The sequence below is a fragment of the Sprattus sprattus genome, assembly GCF_963457725.1.
Source record: "Sprattus sprattus genome assembly, chromosome: 20".
NCBI classification, from domain to species: domain Eukaryota; kingdom Metazoa; phylum Chordata; class Actinopteri; order Clupeiformes; family Clupeidae; genus Sprattus; species Sprattus sprattus.
The window spans coordinates 6,549,573-6,570,217 of NC_137918.1; the positions used below are offsets into that span (position 1 = coordinate 6,549,573).

Below are 20,645 nucleotides of genomic sequence, written 5' to 3' on the forward strand. Positions count from 1 at the left end.
GGTCAGGCCATCCATTGATTGCAAGCTCAGGTGCAAATGGTTAGAGTAGTTTGGCACCTGAGCAGCAACTAGTTTGTTAAGAGAGTTGATAGTGGGGACACACAGGGAGAAACGGGCGACATCGTGCATGGCACAAACTCAGCCTGGTGTCAGAGGAACTTTGAGATGCACCTACCCTTGGTAGGATTTAAGTTTGGAGCAACTTTATGAACCCTATGTTTTGCCTTTGAAGAACTTTTATGTTTGCTTCCTGAAAGACTGTGTTGGTTAATAAACCGGATTCCTTGTTTTAAAGCGTTTTTGCCTGCTCTGTCCAGTTGATTACGCACTGCCCTACACCCCGCTCAGTGGTAAAGCCTCTCATGATACCACACTATCTGCACTTGATTGCTCTTCCTCAACGTCCAGATGATTGTCTCAGCAACCTGGGATTGAATTAGGAGTACAGGGATTGAATGAGGAAGAACTGGGATTGAATGTGGAAGAAATTAGATTGGATTAGGAGTACTGGGATTGAATGAGGAGAACTGAGATTGAATAAGGAAAACTGAAATTGAATTAGGAGAACTGGGATTGAATGAAGAAGAACTGGGATTGAATTAGGAGAACTGAATGTGTGTGTGGAAGTATATATATGAGTTCAGTTTTCAGTAAGGATCGAATAGGCTACAGTTTCAGAGGAATTGCATTCAATTTTATTAGATGACATTCAATTTCAAGTTTGTGGAATTAGAACATTTCAGATCAAATTTCGAATTATGCTATTCAGATTCATTTTTAATTTCTTTCATTTCTGCCCATAGTTCTGTAACACTCATTTGTCTTCCTAAAGAATACCTACCGAATGTGTATGTGTGTGTTTGTTTGTTTGTTGATTTTACTGTATGTGTGTGAGTGTGTGTGTGTGTGTGTGTGTGTGTGTGTGTGTGTGTGTACCTTCCTGATTAAGGGAATCTGTTTGGACCAGCCTGCTGCATTTTTCTATGACACTAGCTGATTATTAGACGGATGGTGCGTGTGTGTTTGTGTTCCCTTACATAACTGCAGTCTTTTTTAAGACCTATACAAAATGTAGGCTAATATTCTGTTCTGAGGGCAAAAATCAATAGACGTCTGTTGGTCTGACCTTAGATAAATATGACATACCTAAAGAGCACACTCTCACTCTCTAGGACACACACACACACTTTGTCTCTCACACACACACAGTCCTGCAGGTAACACACGTACAACTTCTTTCCCCTCTCGGCTGTCCAGGCCACAAAAAAGGAAAACAAATTTAAAAAAAACAACCGAATTAGAACACAGCCGTTGTATCAACACGCATGGGCCACTCCTGCCAAATCCACACACCCCGCTCACACACACGGCTCCTTTTCTGCGGAGAGTTTTAATATGCTATACAACTTGCGCTGACGTGCTCTTCTGCCATTATTGTGCATGTGTGTGTGTGTGTGTGTGTGTGTGTGTGTGTGTGTGTGTGTGTGTGTGTGTGTGTGTGTGTGTGTGTGTGTGTCCATGTGTGTGTCCATGTGTGTGCGTTTTAAAAATAGGCCCACATACACACCATCGTGTTCTGGGAGAAACCACCAAGTGTCCCTTCAGGCAGAAGACGATTCTGTCGGTAAACAGTGATTATTTTAAGATACATCAACTTAGATGAAAGAGAGCATTAGGTGCCGGATCTTCTTTTCAAACACATTTGAAAAGAACTCGCACCCGTCACACTAACTCTCACCCGTCACACCCGTCACACTAACTCTCACCCGTCACACCCCTTACTCTAACTCTATAACTAGTCACACTAACTCTATAACTAGTCACACTGACTCTATAACCTGTCACACTAACTCTATAACTAGTCACACTGACTCTATAACTAGTCACACCAACTCTATAACTAGTCACACTAACTCTATAACTAGTCACACTGACTCTATAACCTGTCACACTAACTCTATAACTAGTCACACTGACTCTATAACTAGTCACACTAACTCTATAACTAGTCACACTGACTCTATAACCTGTCACACTTACTCTATAACTAGTCACACTGACTCTATAACCTGTCACACTAACTCTATAACTAGTCACACTGACTCTATAACCTGTCACACCAACTCTATAACTAGTCACACTGACTCTATAACCTGTCACACTAACTCTATAACTAGTCACACTGACTCTATAACTAGTCACACTAACTCTATAACTAGTCACACTAACTCTATAACTAGTCACACTGACTCTATAACCTGCAAGTCTAACATAACACTAGGACTTGTTCGTCTGGAACACATAAGCATCCGCTTGCTCTGCAGGCTCAACAAGGAAGAGCAGACACATATTATACACATACACACACACACACACACACACACACACACACACATACATATATTCATATATGTGTGTATTTTGTAATCAGGGTGTACACACACACACACACACACACACACACACACACACACACACAGAGACACGCAGGCACACACACACACGCACACAAATCAACTAGGAAGAGCAGACACGCCAAACCCTTATGAAAGTGTCATATTGAGCAATGTTAAGAATGAACCTCACACACCAGTGTGACACCCTGCCAACACACACACACATACAGACACCCACGCCTTCATTATGGCAAGGAAATCTCCACAGATATTTGCTTGTGATTTTCATGCTATGGGCTCCCCTTTAGATAACTGCTCAGGAGATTAGAAGCTCAACCACAACACCACAAACCAAATCACATCACATCCACAGGCACAGACGAGATAGAGAGAGGGAGAGAGAGAGAAGAGAGGAAGAGAGAGAGAGAGAAGAGAGGTTAAGAGAGAGAGAGAGAGAGAGAGTGAGAGTGAGAATAGAGAAGGAGAGAGAGAGAGAGAGGGTGAGAGAGAAGAGAGGGAGAGAGAGGGAGAGAGAGATGAGAGGTAAAAAGAGAGAGGGAGAAGAGAGAGGGAGAGAAAGAGGGAGAGAGAGAGAAGAGAGGTTAAGAGAGAGAGAGAGGGAGAATAGGGAGAGAGAGAGAAGAGAGGTTAAGAGAGAGAGAGGGAGAATAGGGAGAGAGAGACAGAAGAGAGGTTAAGAGAGAGAGAGGGAGAATAGGGAGAGAGAGAGAGAGAGGGAGAATAGAGAGGGAGAGAGAGAGAGAGGGAGAATAGAGAGGGAGAGAGAGAGAGAGGGAGAATAGAGAGGGAGAGAGAGAGAGAGGGAGAGAGAGCAGAGCTGCTCCAGATTCAGCCAGCAGGTCTTCCTGTAGACCAGAGGCGGCCATGTTGGCGCTTCCTCACTCGCCAAATTCGCCTACTACAACAACCGGCAGGTAATGAGGTGTGGTAGAGAAGACAGAGGGAGACACATGGAGAGAGAGAGGTAGAGAAGAGAGAGAGAGCGAGAGAGAGAGAGAGAAGAGAGGGAGAGAGATGAGAAGAGAGGTTGAGAGAGGGAGACACATGTACAGAAAGAAAGGGAGGGAATAGAGAGAGAGGTAGAGAGAGAGAAAGTAAGGAAGAAGCGAGAGAGAGAGGGATGGAGAAGAGATAGAGAGAGAAAATTAGGAAAACTTGAAGAGACAGAAAAGGACAGGCTAAATCAATTAGATACCACTATAACATCATCAGAATTGAACTTAAAATTAAAATCCCTCAAGAACAAAAAATCATGTGACGTTGATGGAGTGTATAACCAAATGCTGAGACACAGCACTCCCGAATTTAGAGAGGCAACTTTGAAATTATTCAATTTAATCCTTGCCTCAGGCCACTTTCCAGAAAAATGGAAGGTGAGCCACATCACACCAATTCATAAAAAAGGTGACAAACTTAATCCCAATAACTATAGAGGCATCTCACAGGGAAGCAATTTAGGGAAATTATTCTGTGGCATCCTGAACAACAGAATAACAACATTTATCCAGAACAATAATATAATAAATTCATCCCAGATAGGCTTTTCTCAAAACAACAGAACAACTGACCATATACACCTTGCACACACTCATAGAGGAACACGTACAAAATGTTAAAAAAGGTAAAATATTTGGCTGCTTCATTGACTTTAGCAAAGCTTTCGACTCAGTATGGCATGACGGACTTATGTTGAAGTTAATTGATAGTGGAATTGGGGGCAAAACGTATGACATCATCAAAGATATGTATAAAGACAATAAATGCTGTGTAAAAATTCACAACTGACTAACAGATTATTTTGATCAGACAAAAGGAGTTCGACAAGGCTGTTGCTTAAGTCCAACCTTATTCAATATATATTTATAAATGGTTTGGCCACAACAATTGAAAGATCTTCATCCCAAGGTCTTAAACTTTTACACAAAGAAATTAAATGCCTGCTTTTTGCCGACGATCTCCTCCTACTCTCCCCTAGTGCAGAGGCGCTTCAGGAAAGTCTGAATATTGTAAACGAATACAGTCTTACATGGGCCCTTCCAATTAACCTGGATAAATCAAAAATCATTGTATTCCAAAAAAGACACTCAAAACACAATAATAATTACAGCTTCACAATAGGCAAAGAAAAACTGGAACAAGTTAAAAAATATTGTTACTTAGGAATAATGATTTCTTCAACTGGACTTTTTGATGGAGCAATAACTGATCTAACGGAAAAGGCAAGAAAAACCTATTACATGCTCAGGAAATCCCTACTAAAATATAACCCCCCCATAAAACTCTGGCTGAAACTTTTCGATACAATACTTAAACCTATACTGCTGTATGGAAGTGAAGTTTGGGGAACTAAATTTACAAATAAATTGGACTCATGGGACAAAAGCCCCCCCGAAGTATTCCATTTGGAATTCTGTAAAAATATATTAGGCGTAAACAGAAGTTCCCCCAACATAGCATGTAGAGCAGAGTTGGGAAGATACCCACTCCTTCTTGACACTCAAAAGAGAGCAGCTAAATTCTGGAACCATCTTCAAACATGCAAGCCAGACAGGCACCACCACACTGCTGCCCAACTGAGGGATGAACACCCAGAGAGAGACCCCTACAACTACCTTGTCCAAAAACATGGGCTCAGCATGAAAGACATTAGCATTGCCTCTAGGCTAAGAAACTTAAAAGAAAGCAATATAGAATATTATATTAAATGCTGGAAGAACCAAATTAAAGAGTCCAGCAAATTAAATGTTTATAGAACATTAAAAAAGGAATACAAATTGGCACCATACCTTACCCAAATCAAAAATTATAAACAAAGAATTATTTTGACAAAATACAGGCTCAGCGACCATAGTCTCGCAGTGGAGAAGGGGCGGCACAGACAATGCTGGGTGGCTCCCGAAGGGAGACTATGCGTCCACTGTAATATGAACGCTGTCGAAAATGAGCCTCATTTTCTTACGGAATGTGTAGGGCCAATAGTTTTCCGCGTTAAAAAAAAAGCAAATTCCGTGTCACGTTTTTGATGATTCCGTGTTTCCGCGTCAGAAAAAAAAACAGCCGTAAAATGCCTTTCTGCACGTTAACTGTATGAAAAACTCTGTTGATAGTGATGTTGCCTAGCAACGCTGTCTGCGTGCCTGCAGCTATCTCAGTTAAGATAGTGAGAGTTCAGTTTGTCGCCAAGTAGTTGACTGTACTGTGCCTTATACATTTCCAATGCTTAAATCATCATTGTTTGACCTGTATGTGAGGCATTATGTGCATACCCAATGAAAGTAAGGGTTCTCATGAAGTTGCTACTGTGATAGATCGTGTATTAAATACCAAATTTTGGGCTACCTGCTAGTGTTAGCATGCATGCTAAGCGGAGATTTAGCTAACGTTCTGTTCTTATGTTGATACGCTGTAATAAAGATGGGTTCAATCCTGTTAAGATTTCGACTGGGTGAGGTATGAATGAGATCCATGTTGCCGTAGTGTAATGTCCACTTTTATATGTATCTAGTAATATTAGTTGTGTAATTGTTATTGTGTAGTAACTCATGTTAATGTAATTCAGTGCAGTGCTAATTAGTCCCCATAAAAAAGACTGCTTTGGTAACTCAGTGAATAATACGTGCCCTTCTTAGATTGTTGTTTGCCAGCCATCAACAGAACAGAAGACTTAACATTTCTTGTTTTTAATGCGATTGGGAAGATGAGCAAATGAACTTGACTACCTTTGAAAAGGGGGGCGTGGCCAGAGCAGAGTTCAGCGCAGACTGCTTTTGTTCTTTAATTAATGTTTGTTCATTGTTGCAATCGTTGTTGTGTTTATTTGAAAGAAATTCAGTCTTACAGGGTAAAATGCAGGGGGCTTTGGGCGATTTTGATGCACAAAATGATGTTTCCGTTTGAAAAGTTGCAATTCCGTTTTAAATGGTCTATTCCGTTTCAGATGGTCCATTCCGCGTATTCCGTCCGTTTTCCGTTTTCGCGGAAAACTATTGGCCCTAAATGTGCAAAGTACCAAAATATAAGAAATGCATATTTCAACCAATTTGAAAACATCCACCCTGGTTTCATGAACCTAGATAACCAACAGAAACTGCCATTCCTCCTGGGGGAAATTGAGACATGTATCTTTTTGGCTTCTGAATATGTGCAGTCCTGCCACATCCTCCGAGAGCGGGCCATATCATAGATATCTATAATAAAGGCTAGATAAGTTGCCCGCGTTGCTGGCGACGGAGTCAAATGTCCGCACAATTCGGCCATTTTGAGACGGAATAGCTCGCTCAGATAGGTGCCATGAATACACATGCACAAGCTATTTATGTAAAATCAATAGGCTACTAAAACTCAGCATACAGAATGGCAACAGTAGATAAATGTATACTTTTATTATCAACTTTTTAAAAGCAATATTACTGATATAATAAAATACAGGTGATCCCACGGGATCTCGTTTCAAGGGAACGTTCAAGGAACGTTCAATAGAACAGACTGCACAAAATTCTGGCATCTTCATTGGCAATCAAGTCAGCAATTTCCTGTGGAAATCATAATGTAGATGTTTAACAAACCAACCCGATTGGAAATCATGTGCAACTTCAGTTTTATTATGTGCAACTTAAGTTGTATTGAAAAGAAAGAACAATTATGCCTCGCCAATTGATGTAAAATGATTGAAACACAATAGCCGTGATACACAATAAAGCTGCACATTTCAACATGTTCAAGCATCGAGAATTATTACCAAGGTAATGACGTTTGTAAATCAAGTAATTTGTAAATCCGTCAAGATTTCCGCGAGGTATGAGTGTAAACGATTGTGAAGATCACTGATCACTCACCTATAAACATAGGCCTGAACTCATAGTTTTTTTTATTTTTTTTTATTTTATCTATTCTTATCTATTACTGTATATGTTTTTTTTTTCTTTATGTAATTGTTATAATTAATGAATTGTAATGACTACTTTTTTATATATCTATTCGTTTTATTTGGTATTTACATAATGTATCTGTTCCTGTATTACCAATTCTTATTTTTACTATTGTTATTATTATTAGTGCTTTGGCAACAGTGTATCGTACATTCATGCCAATAAAGCCATTTGAATTGAGAGAGAGAAAGAGAGAGAGAAAGGGAAGAAAAAGAGAGAGAGAGGGATGGAGAAGAGAGAGAGATAGAGAGGGAGAGAGATAGAGAGGGGGAGAGAGAGAGGGAGAAAGAGGAAGAGAGAGGGCCAACATTGTCCTTAATGATGATATGAAATATGATAAATACGTGATAGATAGCAGGTACATGAAGGGCCTCACGGCCTCTGAGGTGGGTGGGGTGGGTGGTGTGGTGTTATCAGAAGCCACTTCAAAGGCTACCCCTCTGGAACAGTTACAAAATCCACACCGACAAAGCACCAGGCCATCAGGAAACATCTCCAGCGCTTACAATTACCCTTAGGGAGCACACACACACACACACACACACACACACACACACACACACACACACACACACACACACACACACACACACACACACACAGCCATCACGATAAGAGAGAGGGAGAGACAGGAGTATGAGAAGTGGGGGAGGGGGAGGAGGGTTCCAATCTAGATGTGGAACAATACTTGAGGCCTAGGAAGAAGTGGAGGCTGTCCACTATCACACTTACTCACACACACACACTTACTCACACACACACTTAGACACTTACACACAGACACACAGACACACAGACACACAGACTCACTCACTCACTCACTCACTCACAAGTCACTGTCTCAAATGAGATGCATGCGTCCACAGTCCCCTAGCCAAACAACTAGGCCTTCACATGCATACACACACACACACACACACACACACACACACACTATGATGAAACACAATTCATCTACACACATACACACACACACAGACACACACACAAACATGAACACACTCACAAGTAGGGATGGGAACCGAAACCCGGTTCTTGTTTAGAACCGGTTCCTAATGAGCCGAATCTTTGGAATATTTAGCCAAATTTAAAACCGGGTCTGTAAACGGACTTCTGTGCCGTTTGCGCATGCGCGAACTCTTCCTTTAAAAAATCAGTCCGCAGCAGAAATGGCAACTAGACAGAAGCGATCTAAAGTGTGGCTTTATTTCACTCGAACAAATGCAAACATGGTCACTTGTAACGTCTGTAAAACATGTATTTCGTCAAAGGGAGGAGGTACATCTACTATGAATAAGCACTTGAGCACACAACATGGTATTAAATTACAAGATTGTCATGTTTTTGATGCCTGCAGCAGCTCAACTAACGACGGCACTTCATCCCTTACTTACCAAGGTAAACTCCTCAAAATGTTTTATCATAACGGTGTTACTCGTGTGTTATCAGCAAACGTTTGCGTTGTCGTGTTAACCATAACTAAACTTAGCATTTAATTGCTTAAAAGAATGGGCGATGTTGGACATTGTCATATAACGTAGGCTAGCTTAGATGTAGAATCTTCTATTTTCAGCCGTTGGCTTGAGGCAGAGGCAGTGCTTGCCTCCCCTCTGTTGGTTCTAGAAAGTTTGCTGATAACACACAAGTAACCGTTATGATAAAACATTTTGAGGACTTTACCTTGAGTCAGGGATGAAGCGCAAAAGACTCCGTTAATAATGGCATTGCCTAGCAACGCGTGCAGCTCCCTAGATATGGATAAGTTTCTCTTTCAATTCAGTGGCAGCAATAGTTAAGTTTTAAATATACTGAGTGCCTAGTTTGCGAATCATCTTTGTTCAAATACGTATGTGAGGCATTGTGTGCATGATACAAGTAAGTATGTTTCAGTACGTTATTGTGTTTGTAGTGGGTTCTACATTGCTATTAGAAGCGTTAAGCATAATAGTTCGCAATTAGCCATACAACCAAGCAACCTACAAGAAAATATACAGTCCTTTAGTTTACTCAATAACAAGGGCTTCATGTCAGATCAGAAAATTCAACGATTTTGTTAGTGCCCTTTTATTGCCAGATTTAGTTTATCTCAAGAGTGCAATGAGGGAGGGGTTTAGATTGGACTGACTTAAACTAAACCTGGATGCAGTAATGTTCCAACAATTATGAGACATTTCCTGAGGTATATCTGCTCTGGAAAAGAAAGATCAGTAGGTAGCAGAGGAAGGGTTGTATAGGGGTTGTTTGCTATTTCACTCATTCACTCATACACTCATCTATACAGTATAGATGAGTGAATGAGTGAAATAGCAATCAACAGTGCTCTGCAATGTCAATGTATAGCTTTAGAGTTGACACTCTCACCACATATGCATTTAAATATTGTTGTTTTATATTTAGTGGCAAGAATGTCTGTTTTTTAATAAAAGTTTTTGGTTATTTATGTAAACATTCTGTTTATGGTGTGTGCAGCATTCTAGAAATGTATAATCGATAAGGAATCGAATCGATAAGCAGGAATCGATAAGGAACCGGAATCGTTAAAATCGTAAAGGTTCTCATCCCTACTCACAAGACGCATGCATGAACCCTCAACCCACGCTTGTTCTCCAGATCACACACGCAAACACACACATATTCATACACACCCACACACACACACACACACACGAACACACAAACAAGACGCATGCATGAACACTCAACCCACGCTTGTTCTCCAGATCACATACGCAAACACACACACACACACACACACACACACTCACTCACAAGACGCATGCATGAACCCTCAACCCACGCTTGTTCTCCAGATCACACACGCAAACACACACTCACACACAGTCCACTGAAGAAAGAATTACTTGGGAGATGTCCAAGCTGAAGACATAATGCTGCATCATTTATCTATAAGGTTAATATCGATTATTTTCACAGTCCATTACTTATCCATTACTGATATGTTCTTTATTTTACTGTCACTCCGCATCTCATGAAACAGGACAGGCGATTGGCCCACATTCTACGTATTTACTTGGCAAACAGGGCTAGAAGGCGTTCAAATGTCCCGCTGGTCTTCAGTCGGACAGCCCATCCCCACAAAAGCAAACACAAATACACACTTACACACACATTGGCTGTTTCTCTCACACACCTCGACAAATATATACACTCTCCCTTGCTCTCACACACACACACACACACACACACACACACACACACACACACACACACACACAAACACACACACAAACACACACACACACACACACACACACACATTCACACACACACACACACACACATTCAATGTCTTCTGCTGCAAATGCTCCCCTTCACATTCAACCAAGAACGGGATGTTTCTGTCTTCCAAAGCCTCAGTTGCGAGCTGAATTCCTTTCGTCCAGCATTCTGTCCATACCATTTCAATCTGTGCACAGCGTGAGGCCAATAACTGGATCCATCCACCCACAACAAGCTTCAGTCCAACTGGTATGTGCTCAGCTTATTTGGTGAATCTATTCCTTCTCTCCGGACTCCTAAATAAATTATACATTTGGAAAACGGCGCTACCCTCGACGTTTTTCTTCACCGTGCCCCTTTCTATCATGCATTTTTCCAAGCCCTCCAACACACTTGTGGAAGAATAATGCACGCGGCGCCTGGAATGGGGAAAGGATGCTCCTGGGAAAGAGAGCGAGTTCGGAAACAGGCGAAGAGAAAAGGCTTGATTTACGAAGCGTGCTCGGCCAACAAGTGGACTCGTTAAACCTCCACCCCTTCCGTTCCCCAGCGTCTGACACTCAGCCCCATGGCACAGGAAGACAATTGGAATCAAGTCCAGTTTATTTGGATGTATTTACACAACACCACTAGATAACTGGAGTGTAGTCCAGTTTATTTGGAGGTATTTACACAACACCACTAGATAACTGGAGTGTAGTCCAGTTTATTTGGAGGTATTTACACAACACCACTAGATAACTGGGGCCGTATTCACAAAGAATCTTAGGGCTAAAAGTAGGTCATAAGTGGTGAATTGAGGAGAAACTCCTAAAAATAATGGGCGTGTCAGTCTTAAATGTAGGACTCCTATTTTTTTTTAACTAAGAGCAATTCACAAAATATTTTATCCCTAAAAGTAGCACCTAAGTGTAGGACAGCTTAAAACTCCTCATGAGGACTCCTAAATCACTAAGACCTATTCACAAAAAATCGTAAGATGGCTGCAGCCGACTTGGAATTGATAAAAGACATTGCTTAAACCGTGAAGGTATTAATATTGTCGTAGAATTAGCGCGGGATGCAATGACGCCTTTAAACAACGATGTGTCACGAAGTGAAATGTTTGGAAACATAAAGATGGCCTATTTGGCTTCGCGGAAAACGCAACTGACGACACTGGGAATCATCAGTCAGCCGTTTAATTCATCAAACTATCAACGCACTGTAGACCCCACATCATCCAACAGTTTATCCAGTTGCTTTGGGACAATCGCCTATTACACAATATCAAAGTAAATTCCATGGCGATCGCAGGAATGTCCAGTGACGGGACACACATTACAATAATTCGTCCACCGTGGCCTGGATGTACAGATGACTCGTGCATTTCAACGGAAAGCGGTCGCAGGTTTTTGAGAACTTACCAGCTGGATGCCGCTGGGGTGACAGTGGCTATTGGTCCTGGGACCAGTAGGCTTTTGCCTAGGCTACGGTTCACGTTCGTTTCGCTTTGATCAATTAAGATTGGAGGGCTTGAAGGGCCGTATGTGCTGATATTTGAAGTGGTCAAGGGCTGGAAATATAATAGCCTAACAGTTTGCTGGGTGCTTTAATTATTACTGCCTTGATTACATGCAATTGCCATATTATATATTGATCGCTTTCTATTTATCTTATCGTGCAAATAGTCATTCCCGTTGGATGCACAAACTTGTCATCATGCGTGTGCATTCTGCTAACTGCACTGTCCATAACTATTTAATATGACTTACTTTGAAGCCTAAGTTATTCTCTTATTTTCAGTTGATATAGTGGGATTGTTAGAGGGACGTCAAGAATGAGTTTTTAATGAGAGAGCCTGTCAACAACCAATCACCGTCCTCACCCCTTCTAAACTCGTGCATGAGAATCGACGTCATCCATAGCAACGGAGTTTTTATCTTAAGCTTAGGAGTTGGTATTATCCTTAGTATGAGTAGGTCTCAGAGCCGTTGTGAATCACTTTTAAGAAATTACTCCTACGTAAAAGGTTTTAGCGCGAGTTAGGAGCACTCCTAGTGGTAAGATAAAAGGCTTTGTGAATACGGCCCCTGGAGTGTAGTCCAGTTTATTTGGATGTATTTACACACATTTAACGCCACTAGATGAGCCCTTCTCCAAGAGCCTCTGACACACCCAACAGTGGCCCTGAAAAGCACAAAGGGAGAAGAAAAAACTTGAATAAGATGTATTATGATTTTATTCAATTGTTTTTTTATCTACCTTTCTAGATCAAAATATATCTTTTTCTTTTTGGGCTAGTCTTATTCATTTCGCCTAATCCCTAAATCTGAAGACTGCCTGCCCAAAGGGATGTTCGGGATTAGAAACGTTGCAAGACCTGCTCCAGCGCTATCAGACTACTGCACAATGCCTGCTATTTAAGGACAGCGAGGGGGGGGTGAGAGGTGAGGGGGGGTGAATTGCATTAGAACATCTGGCAGAAATTGAGTGTTCTGCCAGCATGCACTGACACACACACTTTGAGAAGAGTTTGATGGATTTGACTAGGAGTTGGAATCAAAGTTTGACAAGCCTTTGATGACGGGTCAATGCAATTAATGTAGCCTAGCGCTGCACATCCCGTGCTGTTTGTGGCAGAGTGCTTTGAACTGCAGTGACCTGGATGAAAAGTACCATATAAACTCAAACTGACAGACAGGCTGAAAGGATACATTTACAGACACACACACACACACGCGCGCCGTACATAGGCTGACAAAGACATAGACGAGTGCCTTTAATGCACCTTGAAAAGCAGAAGCCGCATTTGTTTGAAATCATGCACAAACCTCAAAATGGCCTGACATTCCATAAAAAAACAAACGGATTAAAATTGACCGCGACAAACAGGCATTGTAATGACATTCTGTTTAGGAATTCACCCCGATCTAAACATACGAGCCTTCATGAAGGCTTCCTCTGTCTGCATATGCACATCAATAATGCAGAAATGCGGGGAAGTTTCCGGAATGCCTTTGATAACTCAGGGTCCTCTAGGTCAAGCCACACCAGCCCCGTTGATATTGTGGGGAACTGACATTTCAAACTATTACAGACATGAAGGAAAATTCAATCAGAATCTTCGGCTACTTCCCTGAATGCCTGTTGCTTAAAATGGCACACGGTAGAGGCTGGGTACGGTCTAACTGGGTGGGGGTGGGAGGGGGATGGGGGGTAGACAGGGGTGGGATGGGGTGGGGTAAACCACAACCTCCTGTAGAACAGAGCCTCTGGAGCAGCTGGTTTTGCAAAGATGATGACAAGAAAACAACATCAAAATTACAAGTTACACACACAAACACACAGACTGAAAGATAAATGGACAGATAGATACACACTCACACTCACACACCTCTTCCTGTACAACACTGAGGCAGCAAGAGTCACAGCCACTGACAGCAAACAGAGGAAAACACTGACGTCTAGCGCTTCTGTGTATGTGTTCTGTGTATGTGTGTGATGTGGTTTCACTTTCACATGAGCTCCAGGTGAGTGCTTCGGTTCAGGACCCGCCACCTTCGAGCGCCTGATTGAGAGAGTTCTGGTCGGTGTCCCTTGCAGCCACAAGAAGAGCTTCAAGGCTGGCGTGTTGAGAAGAGCTTCAAGGCTGGCGTGTTGAGAAGAGCTTCAAGGCTAGCGTGTTCAGAAGAGCTTCAAGGCTGGCGTGTTGAGAAGAGCTTCAAGGCTGGCGTGTTCAGAAGAGCTTCAAGGCTAGCGTGTTCAGAAGAGCTTCAAGGCTGGCGTGTTCAGCTAAGTCTGCCACCGGCTGGGTGTTAGAAAGACTCAAGACTTCTCCATTGAACCCTCACAGTGGTTGACCTGTGAGACGGTTTAACCACACGCTAGCAACCCAGCACAACCTAACCACCATCCTCCCCTCAACCAATGGGCTGGCAGCATGACCGGGGCCCACATCCTCCCCTGGACCAATGGGCTGGCAGCGTGACTGGGGCCCACATCCTCCTCTTGCCCATGGACGTCCGGGGTGGCAGTCCAGGAGTCAATAAAGTGCACCCCCATGGGCCTCATGTGCGGACGAGGGCTCCGAAACTGTGCGGGACTTCGAGTTTGGCCCTCCTCCAGACCTGGGCTGGCATGAAGAGCCGCTAGAGGTGCCAGATGGGTGCTGACCGAGGCTCAACAGGAGAGGGCCTACGATACCCACTGCCAAGGCTAGAACTCAACAGGAGCAGGCATACAGTACCCACTGCCGAGGCTAGAACTCAAGAGAAGCGGGCATACAGTACCCACTGCCGAGGCTAGAACTCAAAAGAATTGGGCATACAGTACCCACTGCCAAGGACAGGCCTTTGCACTCAGAGACCAGGTGTGTGTCTACTGTCCTGAGCATAGGAAGGGCGTTTCGCCTAAGTTCCCGACCCCGTGTGTCACACCAAGTGCTGTGCGAGTTACACTGCAGCGTTGTGTCAGACGAGCAGAGGTTCTTCACCGCGACCGTCTGGCACCCCCTTCCCGCCCCAGGCACATCGGGACGGAGGCACAGATCCTGATATCATTCCGCCAATCCCCTCGTCCCGTCACCACGGACAACCAATCTTCCCCTAAGGGTACTCTCAGCATCAGTGTGAACTGCTGCAGCACCTGAAAGACTTTGTGTTAAATCCATGGCCTTTGGGACAAGTAATCGGACTGGGTCTACGTAGCATGTAGCTTCACCCCACAATGCTGTGCGCATGTGTGCTAGTGAGAATGTCAATGTTCAATTCTGTGTCTAATGTTCCATTTTAGAATGTACCCAAGTTTCCCTGCTTGTGTTAATGTTAGTGTGTATTTCTGTTATCACGTTGAGTCTGTGTGTGGTTTGTTGTGTGAAATTGCCTGTGTGTTCAGCGTATTTGTCCACCCTTACCCTAAGTGAATCACGTATAGATCAGACACCCCCAGAGATACTACCCTTGTGTATCAGTCTGACTGAATGTTGTGCTGGTGAAAATACTGCAAGACACCAACGACCTGGCCAGCCATTGAGACAGCACACTAGTGTAAGACGAGGGAGGGATGTATGCTTCTGTGCATGTGTGCATGTGTGCGTGAGTGTGTGTGTGTGTGTGTGTGTGTGTGTGTGTGTGTGTGTGATGCGAGATGCGAGATGGCCAGCCATTGAGACAGCACACTAGTGTAGTACGAGGGAGGGAGGTGTGCTTCTGTGTGTGTGTGTGTGTGTGTGTGTGTGTGTGTGTGTGTGTGTGTGTGTGTGTGTGTGTGTGTGTGTGTGTGTGTGTGTGTGAGTGAGAATGTTAATGTTTACTTCTGATTGAGACAGATTAGACTAGACAACCCAAGTGATTCTACCCTTCAGTGTGACAGAATGCTGTGCTGGTGAATAAATGACAGGATGCCAAAGAGCCTGCGTCCTGCTCCACACTACATTATAACAACACAAGTGTGAACATGAAGAATAACCGTCATTAATGTGGTCGTTTTTGGATCACAATTAGCAATAGCGTGCATTACCATCCATACTTGCCTACTTTAGCTAATCCTCTAGGCTGCTGTTGCAGAAAACAACAGCTGATTCCTGTAGATGAGACTACAGGTCAACTCAAACACACACACACACACACAAGCACACAAACACAAACACACACACACACATCAACAGCTGATTCTCACACACACATACACACATCAACAGCTGATTCCTATAGGTCAACTCGACTAGCGTTTTCAGGTGATTTCAACGTCAAGCAAGGCAAACGCAAATCTGCAGACCCATCTAACAGGGCAAAAAGATAGGGCATTTCAACGCTATGTTACGCTATAATAACTGTTACAGAGACGATATGATCATACAGGAAGACATGACAACAAGACGAAGTCAACACGCCGCCTCCATAGTAACCTCGAAGCGATGAATTTAATAAATAAACATTCCACATGTCTGGGGTTGCCTTAAATACAGTAGCGCAGTTTGCAAATGTAGACACGATTGTGAATTTATTCCGAAACGAGCAGTTTTACTAACATGGTACACAACAGGCGGCAGAATGCAGTCGAACAGCACACCACGTAAATAAAATAATACATGCTATTGAGACTTCTATTAAAAACCATCGACTAGATTGATGAACTTACAAAGTCATGGCAGTTGTTGATACCCTCACCATCTTGTGAATTAACTTCAGTTCTAGCATGGTGCCACTGCAAAGTCTGTCATTTGACCTGAAATACCCTCGTCGGCAGCTAGGCAGAATCTGTGATCACCCAAGATTCTGATACACCGCATGTAGCGAAATCCCTATCTATGGCAAGCCAGAAGGGACAGAAGTGTCACATTTTTACCAACATAGTTTTGCTCTGCAGACTGCAGAGCCGAGGCAAGGGAAAACACACTTCAGGGTATCAATTTAAAGCGTTGCGTGAACAGTGTTACGTTGTTTTCCTTTACCACTTGTTTATTTGCCTTTTGAAGTAAGTTATGCAACTGAAATAGGCTACCGCCACGTCCAAAGATAGGCGAATTACACTACCATTTAAAAGCAATCGAACGTACCCGCTCAGTGTTTACCAAAAGTCAAGCTGACGGTATAGGCCCACCCTTCTGCACATCAAGTAGCCTAAACTAAAGATGCATTTACACGCTGTCTTGGAAGGAAAAGCCGTCTCCAACTAGCTAAATAGGCCAGACAGTTTAAAATAGGACATTAATCGAACCGGCATAGGTTATAATAACAGGTACTAAGCTAAGATGAAAGGAAGAGGACATTAGTAACATTAATGTCACTTTTTTTTCTGAAAGCATAACTGGCAAATATTAAGTCCCTGTTCACGGCCAGTCTCTACTCACACGTCGGCTTACTGTGAGCGTATAGCCTGTATGTTGCGGAAAACAAAGTGGTGAACCAGACGTTGCTTTAGAACTTTTGTTTCGTTTTGGAAATGTAGGCAGACCTAAGCAATGATTAAAATGTGCTCGTCGCTGATCGCGTTAGCTTAAAATATAATGATCATCTAAGCCCAGTTAAAAACATATGCACTGAGCAATACACTATAATAGAACAAAGTATGGTATTGATATTAACAACAGTACCCATTTGCACGAGCAAATTCTTGGTCACAGTGGACATTTCTGTGCACAACCAAACCCCACACCTCATAGAATATCTAACATCGTGTCAGTTCCGTTCCCGGCAACCTTCATATCAAACGGATGTCAAACGCTAAACTTTCGACCATAACAAAACAAGTCGTCAATCCCAAAGTGAGGATACCATGCGTCTGTAAGGGGTAATAAAACCGCGCATATCTCTGGCTCATTTACATTTGCCCGGATCTGTCCCGGAATTGGTTCATAACGCTGAACCACGAAAATGAGCAAACGCACTCGCACACTGTCTCAAACACACACACAAATGACTCACCTCAGGGGTTGAGAAACAAATTTGATTCGGAACACACCAACAGTAATCCTTCTCATCAGCAGCCGTGAGAGTGAAGCTCTACCTGCGAACCGCCAGACCAAGCAGGACGGCAGCGGGACGTGGCCTGAGATGACCCGCCCGAGCGAGAGAGCGAGAGTCTAAGCTGATTATGGACTTCAACATGGAATCCGTGGCTGCAGCACCCCGACTGTTCGCTACGGGGAATCAGCGAGCTTTCTGAAGATCTGACAGACACATAAGCACGAATTCGGAGACTAACAGCGCATGTTGACTTAGAATTGTGTGGAAATACAACAGCAATTGTTAAAAACAGTCGCACTCGCAGGGGTCGTCATTACAGTGTTTCAAAAGCAATCCAATGAAACGTAAATAGTCTCAGAAAGTGCAAGTACAAACTTGTGTCACTTGCAAATTCCTGCACCAACTGGAATATAGTGTGCATAACGTTGGGATTGCCCCAGGCCTTCTATATGGTTAATGAATATGAATTAACATAAACAAGTATATAATTATATTAATTAATAATAACAAAAAAGTAATATTAAAGAAACATTATGTAATAATTTTATCTTAATATAACTGCTTCAAAATAATTTTGGTTGTACACTGACACTGAAAAAAAACAATCTGTCGGATTCTACCACTTAGAGCACATGTGTCAAACTCAAGGCCCGGGGCCTGATCAGGCCCGACAAGCCATTTAATCTGGCCGCCAGCTCCTCAGAATGTTGCAAAAAGTTCCATTGATTTGAATGAGCAACGGTAAAATTGTATTTGGTTTGCCTAATTTTCCCTCAGGATTAATAAAGTATCCATCTGTTTATCTATCAGAGCTTGTCCCACGATGCACTGTCCCCGCGTTGGTAGCATACGTCAATTTAGGGAGCGCTTGTTCCACTGTCCGGCCCTCGACTTACACCCATTTTTTTTTATTTCGGCCCTCTGTATATTTGAGTTTAACACCCCTGACTTAGACCATCTAATCCATAGACATACATCCCTATGGTCTGATCTGCCTCTCAATATCACCATCCAATCAGGTTACAGTCAGGCAAAATTCATGCTTCAAATGGTCCCACCCCTTCTGGGCGAAATGAAAATCGCCCCAGACCTCTGTCATTGATTCCCATGTTATATCCATTTTTTTCACAAAACAGGGCTCTCAATGCATTCTCTTTGGCTTCCGGGAGGGCTTGCCCCTCCATGCTTTCGGAGTAAGTAATGGACGTAAAAGCGTATACATACACGTCATACAGCTTCGACCAATGCATATTAAAAAAAAAAAAAGTTCCAAGGCATATTCTGTCGAGATGGCTAGTGCTCAGTGCAACAACTCAGTTTTTCTTTAAAGAAACTCCTTTTGGTCGGCGTACCAATGCCGAAAAATTGGCAACAATACTATTAGGACCTCCTAGACCAAATATATTAAACAGGTAGGTGCAAAGAGAGGGAAATCATACACCCGAGGATTTTTAAGGAATTAGTAACAAAGAAATTTGTGGCTAGCAGGCTGAGAAGTGGCTAACGCAGTCTTATGCTATCCCTTCTACTTTTCCACACCTAAGGCACCATGACAGACAGCACTGCATGGACAACAACAGGAGTTAAGGAGGACATGCACCAACTGTCGGTGAACATTGCCACTCAACTGGATGAGGGATACAGGCTGTCTTTGAGATTGTTCACTCCATGCATGCTACTTGCACTAACACAGAGTTATTTTCTATGCCATAACTTATTTTGCTTTTGTAAAGATTAGTCATTAAATATTGTTCGTTTTGACTTATATGTTACCTCCTTCTTCATGTCGTTACAGGACATATCATGTGTCCTGTTAAGCTATTTTACATCATACAATATTTGAGTAATGTGAATAATGAACAAGTGTGACAATTTATCGTGGCACCACCTTTCTTTTACTTTTTAAGGCTCCTGGATGCAACTGTCTTCATAGCTTTCCACCTGTAACGTATGTAGCTAGGAGGGAAAGCTTTCTGTTGTGTGCTGCCATCTAGTGGACAAAAAGACATCGCTGTATAATTTAATCAGCTCACAACAAATAGATACACTTGTCCTGCCTAATGTACCTACCGAATGGGTAGCCTTAATCATTATCAGAAAAATTCCCCCCCCTGAGAATTTTTTTCAGGAGCTGCCACCATCATGGCAGAGGCAACATGGAACCAAAGGAGAAAGAGCATCCGAGCAAGAGCCCAAAAAAGAGTAACACTAGTCAGTAATAACGTATTAGCTGTCTTGCTATGTCTTTAGTTGCGTTTGCTTGATGCTTGACTGTGTTGTGAAAGTTGTCAACTCACTAGTTTTCATCATAAACATGGCAATGTCTCATGGCGATTTGTAATTTTTCCAAATGCCCTAAAGTCATCAACCTCAGTCCTGTCTCAGGCTAGCATACAAATAAATTAATCTTACGTCAAAAAGTTTTCGTCAATCTCCCGGCAACTTTGGATGTTTATTTGGAATATTTTATTAGATTACACATACTCCACATCGAAACTCTCAAAAAACACTGTATAAGGGCTGAAAATGCCAGCAGTATTTCAGCAAAATGAAAATGATTCTTTGGTTATGTTAGTGTTCATCTCCAATATCTTTGCTGGTAATGAATGAAT

At 42.6% G+C, this 20,645-nt stretch overlaps 1 protein-coding gene across 2 annotated transcripts in view; it reads right to left on the reverse strand.

Moving 5' to 3' along the window:
* Positions 1 to 18,125, reverse strand: part of thrb (thyroid hormone receptor beta) — a 110,569-nt gene extending 92,444 nt beyond the window's left edge. The window contains exon 1 of one of the 2 annotated variants that reach the window (XM_080859562.1): positions 17,992 to 18,125. The gene's annotated coding sequence lies outside the window, so the exon portion shown is untranslated. Of the gene's footprint in view, positions 1 to 16,705; positions 16,812 to 17,991 lie in introns of those variants that run through there. The other variant, XM_080859563.1, reaches the window with a different exon arrangement.
* Between the last annotated feature and the right edge of the window lie 2,520 nt (positions 18,126 to 20,645).